Source organism: Oncorhynchus keta, chromosome 11, assembly GCF_023373465.1.
Source record: "Oncorhynchus keta strain PuntledgeMale-10-30-2019 chromosome 11, Oket_V2, whole genome shotgun sequence".
NCBI classification, from domain to species: Eukaryota; Metazoa; Chordata; class Actinopteri; order Salmoniformes; family Salmonidae; genus Oncorhynchus; species Oncorhynchus keta.
In genome coordinates this window covers 39984535-39993437 of record NC_068431.1, presented here as the reverse complement: position 1 = coordinate 39993437, position 8903 = coordinate 39984535, and positions in this window count along the sequence as shown.

The window sequence follows — 8903 nt, the reverse complement described above, 5'->3', positions numbered from 1 at the left end:
AGTATCTATCGAGGTGTAATCGCATCATATTGTAACACCTGTGTACAACTGTTCTGTGTGCATTGGAGACTGCGGGATGGAATGGACCAGTTGGTGTCTGTACATGTAGCGGTTATCTAAGACTATTGGACCATTAGCATTGTGTGCTCTGGAGGCATCAAATAGTTCACATCTGGCTGATAGAATGGACCAGGTGGCTGTGTGAGGCACATAATGGTTAGATTGTGTACATTTTTTATTATTGAATTTAGGCAAATTAGCTGGCTAACTCGTTGAACCTGCTTTGTAGAATACCCCTCTCCATTCAGTGCAAACAAAAATTGTGAGGAGGAGTTTAGGGAGGATGTGTTTAATGCTACAATGTAGACTTTCTTTCTTTCAATCTGCGATTGTTACATCAATTTTGTTACTTTTAAATTAATTATACGTACCCATTGATTCTTGAAGAATACAACTTATTAATGCTTCACGAGCTGAGTTCAACTGTCTTACATCATCAAAACACAAAATATAACCTTGTTTTACTCTGTTCTTGCATCCAGAGATGCAAGAGTGGTTACATTGCATTTCTGAGAGTGGTTACATTTCTCCAGCTCCATCCCTCAACTGTTTACTAAAAATACTATATTATTCACTGTAGTGTTTTTGCAGAATTCACTTTAGTATTCACTGTAGTGTTTTTAAGGGCTAAAGTCAGCAAAAACACTACAATGAATAGTGTAGTATTTACTGTAGTACTGTAATTCATTTTGTGTTTTTTGCGGATTGCAATATGCTTTGGTATTTACGGTAGTGCTGTTGGACTGTAGTATACTGTAGTGTTTTCTGGACTGTAGTATACTGTAGTATTTATGCAGAAAATACTATTTACCATAGTGTTTTAGTTGTATTATCTTTTACATACAAGTGGAGGCTTTCTACTTGAGGAAACCTACTGGGTAAACACTAAAATATCAAATTTTCATAGCCTATAGGTTGGTAGGACTGGGGTCTAAATGGATGGTTCAGAGCTTTTGCTCTTTTCTATAACCTGTAGGGAACTAAATATATGGTCTATACTTGGCATTTAGGTTTCTCACTTATGGGTGGCACAAATTGGCATACGGGGAGGGGAATGGGCAGATAAAAACAATTTAGTGTTTTTGCGGACATTACTGTAGTATTTACTACATTGTTTTTTGCAGATAATACTGTAGTATTAGTATTTTACAGTATACTACAACATTTTATAGTAAGTACTACACATGATCAAGTGATACTACAGTGTGTAGTATAGTATTCTACAGTTTACTACAGAATGCTATATTAAGTACTTGTCACGTCTTAGTATTTTGTGTTTTCTTTCATTATTTGTTCAGGCCAGGGTGTGACATGGGTTTATTGTGTTGTCGTATTGTTTTTTTTTTGTAGGCATTGGGATTGTGGCTGATTAGGGGTGTGTCTAGCATAGGCTTGGCTGCCTGAGGCGGTTCTCCAGACAGGCTGTATAGGTTTTCTTGTTCCGTTTGTTGTTTTTGTATACAACTTGGGAGGAAATAGACAGGTGGGCGGTCGACCCAGAGAGAGTGCCGGAGCCCGCCTGGGATTCGCTGGAGCAGTGCGAAGAGGGCTATAGGAGAATGGAGTCGAAGAGAAAGACACTGACATTGACATTGGGGGGGGGCTCAAGGAGAGTGTGGCAGAGTCAGGGTTCAGACCTGAGCCAACTCCCCCTGTTAATAGTGAGGAGCAGCGATCAAAGGACTTCTGGACTTGGGAGGAGATATTGGACGGAAAAGGACCCTGGGCTCAGCCTGGAGAATATCGCCGCCCCAAGGAAGAACTGGAGGCGGAGAAAGCGGAGAGGCGCTGGTATGAGGAGGCAGCACGGCGACGCGGATGGAAGTCTGAGAGTCAGTCCCAAAAATGTATTAGGGGGGGGGCTTACAGGGAGTATGGCTATGCCAGGTAGGAGGCCTGCGCAAACTCCCTGTGCTTACCGGGGGGCTAGAGAGACCGGGCAGGCACCGTGTTATGCTATGGAGCACACGGTGTTTCCAGTGCGGGTGCATAGCCCGGTGCGGTTCATACCAGCTCTTCGTATTGGCCGGGCTAGAGTGGGCATCGAGCCAGGTAAGGTTGGGCAGGCTTGGTGCTCAAGAGCTCCAGTGCGCCTGCACGGTCCGGTCTATCCAGAGCCACCTCCACACACCAGTCCTCCGGTAGCAGCTCCCCGCACCAGGCTTCCTGGGCGTGTCCTCGATCCAGTACCACCAGTTCCAGCACCACGCACCAGGCCTCCAGTGCGCCTCGCCTGTTCAGCGCAGCCAGCGTTTTCCTCCTCTCCTGTGCTGTCAAAGTCTCCCGCCTGTTCAGCGCTTCCAGAGCCTTCCTCCTCTACAGCGCTGCCGGAGCCTCCTGCCTGTTCGGACCAGCCTGAGCTGCCAGACTGCATGGAGCAGCCTGAGCTGTCAGTCTGCATGGAGCAGCATGAGCTGTCAGTCTGCATGGAGCAGCCAGAGCTGTCAGTCTGCATGGAGCAGCCAGAGCTGTCAGTCTGCATGGAGCAGCCAGAGCTGTCAATCTGCATGGAGCAGCCAGAGCAGCTAGATCCGCCAGTCAGCCATGATCTTCCAGATCTGCCAGTCAACCAGGATCTTCCAGATCTGCCAGTCAACCAGATTCTTCCAGATCTGCCAGTCAACCAGATTCTTCCAGATCTGCCAGTCAACCAGATTCTTCCAGATCTGCCAGTCAACCAGACTCTTCCAGATCCGCCAGCCAGCCAGGATCTGCCGGAGCCAACTACCTGCCTTAGCTTCCCCTCAGTCCTGAGCTTCCCCTCAGTCCCGAGCTACCTCAGTCCCGAGCTGCCCCTCAGTCCCGAGCTGCCCCTCAGTCACGAGCTGCCCCTCAGTCCAGTGGGGTTCTGGGTGAGGACTATTAGGCCATGGTCGCCGGCGAGGGTGGATTATCCTAGGACGCGAGGGGGAGGAACTATGACATTTATGGAGTGAGGTCCACTTCCCGAGCCGGAGCTGCCACCATGGACAGACGCCCACCCGGACCCTCCCTATGGTTTTGAGGTGCGTCCGGGAGTCCGCACCTTAGGGGTGGGGGTTCTGTCACGCCTTGGTCTTAGTATTTTGTGTTTTCTTTAATTATTTGTTCAGGCCAGGGTGTGACATGGGTTTATTGTGTTATCGTATTGTTTTTTTTGTAGGCATTGGGATTGTGGCTTATTAGGGGTGTGTATAGCATAGGCTTGGCTGCCTGAGGCGGTTCTCAATCAGAGTCAGGTGATTCTCGTTGTCTCTGATTGGGAACCATATTTAGGTAGCCTGGGTTTCACTGTGTATATTGTGGGTGATTGTTCCTGTCTCTGTGTAGTTGTTCACGAGACAGGCTGTATAGGTTTTCTCGTTCCGTTTGTTGTTTTTGTATATTCTAAGTTATTTCATGTCTCGTTCACTTTTATTAAAGAACATGAGTAACCACCACGCTGCATTTTGGTCCGACTCTCTTTCGACAGACGAACGCCGTTACAGTACTGTAGTATATTGTCATGTGGGATGAGCTGAAGGAAAGTGACATTGTTTTGTGTATGCTTTCTATATCACCTAACTAACCTAATCAAATGTTGTTGCTGTATTGTAATAATAGTGTTTCAGAGAGATTTCTTCTTAATAGCAGTCAAGATACAATATATTTTCTATGCCCTTATAGGATCACTACTATGGAAATAAGAATGATTAGATGATGGGCTTGGAACCTCTGACCCTGGTAATTTGACAGTGATGTAATAATTTCTATGGTACTGTAGAAAGTTAATTCAAATTACACTAACTGATTTGGCTCATGCAATGGAATGTATTTTTTTTTAATGTAATTTGAGTTGTTTCAACAAATCATAGCACAGATTGATGGTTACACTTCCTGCTTTTACTTCCTGCTTTGCTCTAATGGATACACTCGCAATGACCGCCAGTCCACCCATTATGCCATCATTCACTTAAATGGGGACACCTGTTATATTAATTCTTATTTCTATGATCACTACCCTCTATAAATAGATGTATCATACAGCAGGGAAAAAATAATTCATATTCTATATGCCCCATCTGAGTGGTCCTTCTGTGGCTCAGTTGGTAGAGCATGGCGCTTGTAACGCCAGGGTAGTGGGTTCGATTCCCAGGACCACCCATACGTAGAATGTATGCACACATGACTGTAAGTCGCTTTGGATAAAAGCGTCAGCTAAATGGCATATATTATTATTATTATATTATCTGAGGAATCCATTGCAATGCTAAGGGACATTACTAGCAAGTCAGCCTCAGTAAAAACAAGCTTGCAAATTAGCATCCAAAATCCTCAACTGGCTAGCAGTGTCAGTTGAATACTAATGGTTTGCAATTTAATCTCTTTGTGCTATACCAAATCTCTGCTACTAACATGATGACCAATGTTCCCTGTCATTTATTTTGGCACTGAGCAAATTCAGGTCCGCTGAGCGCAAGCTTGAACGTTGTGAGAATTCTGTGCAACTGCCAGCATGTGTTTACTGTGAACACTGAGGCTGTACCAGCTTTAAGTTACAGTTTTAACAGTGGCCATGTAGTCTACTGTGGCTATTTCATGATAATGTAGGTCTACCAGAGTGGCCTACCATCAAAAACAATGGAGAAAATGCATCCCATAACATTTTACCATGGAAATAGCTATTCTATCATTCAGCCTACAGTAGCAGCCAATGTGTAGTGTTCAACTTCGGCCTACATTCCATGAGACTTTTGAAATAAACGTGGAGGGCTTGACATTAACCTTTTTATCTATTGGTCCTTTAAACAAGGAGGTGACTGAAAATGTTATGGTCTCTGGTCTCTGTAGAGTAGTGTGTGTCAATGCAATAGAATCCTAATCCGATGCATTCTTCCTACAACAAAATCTCTTGCATAGTTTGTTTTGTTTCAGTATGTTGCATTGAAAAGATTGTGTTGCTAATATATAATATTGTGTTGATTCGATCACAATTGCCACAGTAAAGGGAAACGTTGATAGTATTAAGAGGAAACACTTTAGAACAAAATGCAAGCCGAGATCTACTGCTCAGATTTTTTTTAACATTACTTTAAAAAAACATAAGCCATGGCAAAATTAACCAATTAAAAACAGTACTGTAGCAATGAGGTTTGTGCAGTAAGCCATAGGCCCAATACATTATCACAGTATATTGGCTTTGCTTGAATTGACCTGCCAATGCATTGTTGTTCGGGCCATTTTTTAAATTACATTTCAAAATTTGAGGTAGGCTATATGATCACACCGGTAATAGATCTGTTGTTGTATTACTTGTGAGGCACAGCTGAGTCAGCATACATTTAAATAATTGGCATTTTATTGTTATTTTACTGGGCTGATGGTGCCTGCATCTCAGTGGTGTAAAGTACTTAAGTAAAAATACTTTAATGTACTACTTATCAGGTTTCAGGTAAAACGCAAGTGCAGACTGTGTTGTAGTAACAATGTTTATTGCAACAGGGGCAGGCCAATGAGAAGGTCAAGGCAGGCAGGGGTCGATAATCCAGAGTAGTGGGGCCAAGTTACAGGACGGCAGGCAGGCCCAGGGTCAGTTCAGGCAGAGGTCGGTAATCCTGAGTAGGGGCAAAGTACGGCAGGCAGACTTGACTCAGGGGCAGGCAGGTGGGCTCAGAGTCAGGACAGGCAAGGGTCAAAACCAAGAGGCCGCAAAAAAAGAGAGACAGTGGAAAAGCAGGCGCTGAAACAAACCCATGGTTGATTTGAATAAACCAGATGAACTGGCAAAAGACAAACAGTGACCACAGGTATAAGTACCCAGGGGATAATGGGGAAGATGGGTGACACCTGGAGGGGGGTGGAGACAAGCACAAGGACAGGTGAAACAGATCAGGGCGTGACATACTAAGTCGTTTTTTGGGGTATATGTACTTTACATTACTATTTATATTTTTGGCTACTTTTACTTTTACTTCATAACTTTCCAAAATAAAATAATGTACTTTACTCCATACATTTCCCCTGACACCCAAAAGTACTTGTTACATTTTAACAGGAAAATGGTCCAATTCACACACTAATCAAGAGAACATCCCTCGTCATCCCTATTGCCTCTGATCTGGTGGACTCACTAAACACAAATGCTTAGTTTTTAAATTATGTCTGAGTGTTGGAGTGTGTCCCTGGCTATCCATCAATAAAAAAAACAAGAACATTTTGCCTTCTGGTTTGCTTAATACAAGGAAATTGAAATGATTTATACTTTTCCATTTACTTTTGATACTTAAGTACATTTGAACAATTCCATTTACTTTTGATACTCAAGTATATTTAAAATCAAATACTTTTAGACTTTTACTCAATTAGTATTTTACTGGGTGACTCACTTTTACTTGAGTCATTTTCTGTTAAGGTTTCTTTACTTTTAGGGAGAGAGCAGCAGACTGAGAGTCCGCCTCTCAACATCCCTCCACTCTCCCTTTCCTCCACTGACACTGACCAAAAAGGGACACAGTCTTCCAGCAGAAGGGGCGACTCGAGTCTCATCTAGTCTCGCAGCATTATTTTTGCCTCGTGCACAAATTCATGTTGTTATTCACATGGAAAGAGAAAGTGAAATATTCCTCGATATTAAAAAAGACCCAAGCCGCTAATAATAAGAACAGCTCAAGCTTACAGATACACTCTCCTACTCAATCAGTACTGCTGCACTGCTTGTTGTAAGCACTGAGTGGAAATAGGACGAATGCACATTTTATGTTTTATAAAAGTGTTGAATACATGCACATTTTATGGCTTATAAAAGTGTTGAATTACAAAGTGTTGACAGTGTAAGAAGTAAGAATTTAAACATGAACTCACTCATAAAAACAGCAACTATTTGCTGTATTCGTTGACAGTCTCTCTAGTAGTGGTTTTAAACGTTTTGAAATATCACAGTATCAATTTTGCTGTAGCTTTCTGTAGCCTGCTACATTACTGCAGACACGGTAATCTGAGCAATTCGATTGGCCAGCGGTAGACCTGTAGTGCACTTCATTTGCTCTCTGGGCCCGTCGGGAATGCAGAGTTTATACCTTCCGACACACGAAATGGTTCAAAATGACAACAGTTTGCCTTCCTGGCACACAGGGCAGTTGAATCAGGCGCATCTACCCCCAACAGCCCAAAACGAATGAACCAAATAGGAACACAAGGCTTCATCGTTGGGTTTTTTACAGAAATGATTGGCGATCGACTAGCAATGCATTGGATAACAACCGGTTGGTGACCACTGCTCTAGAAAGTTGAGTGAAGTTCAATCTCGTGTTTCTCTCTGTGGGTTGATATTTCTGCGTGGCAGTCCCAGTCATCGACTGGCACCAGATTGCTATAATATATGATGTGGTTAGCTGATACAGTAGCCTATCTAAAATATTATATCCAGGCGCTGTAAAATCTGGCATGCATCAGCAACGCCTGGGCAGAGGAACACGCCCATTATAAATATGCATCTTGACATTCCAGAGCAATAGTAATGCTGTCTTTTTTAGGGACTAATGGGCGGCTAACTCAGCCATGGCTCGTTGGCCAAAGCCGATGGGGTAATTATTGGGCTTTTTGTACTGTTTTGGATAAACGCCGAAAATAAGGTCGGTGGTAAACACAGGTTTAGGAGATATTATACATTTTGTTCTATGAGAGTATCTTAATCTGCAACATCACTTTTTGTGAATGTTTTAGCATTTAATCAAAACAAGCACACAAAGGCTTAATAATCCATGAAAGTACATTTAACTGACTGATATTATCTCATAGAACAAAATGTATAAGATCTCCTAAACCTGTGTTAACCTCGGACCATATTTTCAGTGTAAATCCCCATTAACTTCCCCCTTAGGAATGGCCAACTAACCATTTTATATATATAATATGAAAATGGTGGATCAATTTACCAATTGACCATTGCTCTATGTTTTTGCTCCTTGAAAACCATTCAAAAAGTATACAAAACTACAAGCTACTTGATCCATCACTTGCAAAACATATTTTGCATCATTTATTTGCTTGCAGAAAACAAGGAGTTCTCATAGACCACTAGGGTAAAAAAAAAAAACATTTACATGTTGCTTATGAGTGAATTTCACAATACTTTTAGATTATAATTAGATTTTATGATTTGTATGAATGTCCTAATTAATATACTGTTTGTGTCATCATCGCAAATCAACTGTGTTTTACATTTTATTTTAAATAAACAAGTATAATGGCTCTTTGGCTAGCTTTGCTTCCATCCTATGTCAATGACCGTTAGCATTCAAACTACAACTGCTGCATCCAAAATAGGTATTTTGCAAAGATCACAACCAAATATAATCTGAGCAATTTTTCAAGCGATAATCAAAATAACATTGCAAGCGTATTACAACCCCAAAACGTGTTTGTTGTTTATAAATAATAACTACGTAAATATAGGCTATACATAACGGGTACAGATGGTGATGGCTTTCTTTCTGCATCCTAAAGTCCCGTGCTTCTGTGCGTGACGTAGTATGTGTCATGTACTGAAAAGGGGCTTATACAGTGAGTGATATTCTTTGAAAGCATTCATAACCTTTTCTAAACATAATTAATATATATTTTTTAAACAGCATCGAGATTACAACAAAAGCATAAACAAGAGTAGTATGTTCTTATGATTTAATCAAGGGTTGTATTTCATATAATTGAAAGTACCAATTTTGCAGCTGTACAATAATATCTCACATCAGCACAACTTTGGTATTTTACCCTTGCTAAAATCAGAGCTAACGGACAAAAATAGAACAGTGATGAGGGTGTGTTTGAAAAAGCCAATAAGCTGTCTCAGCAAATGCATGTAATTGATGTCCAGAAATGTTGTAAAC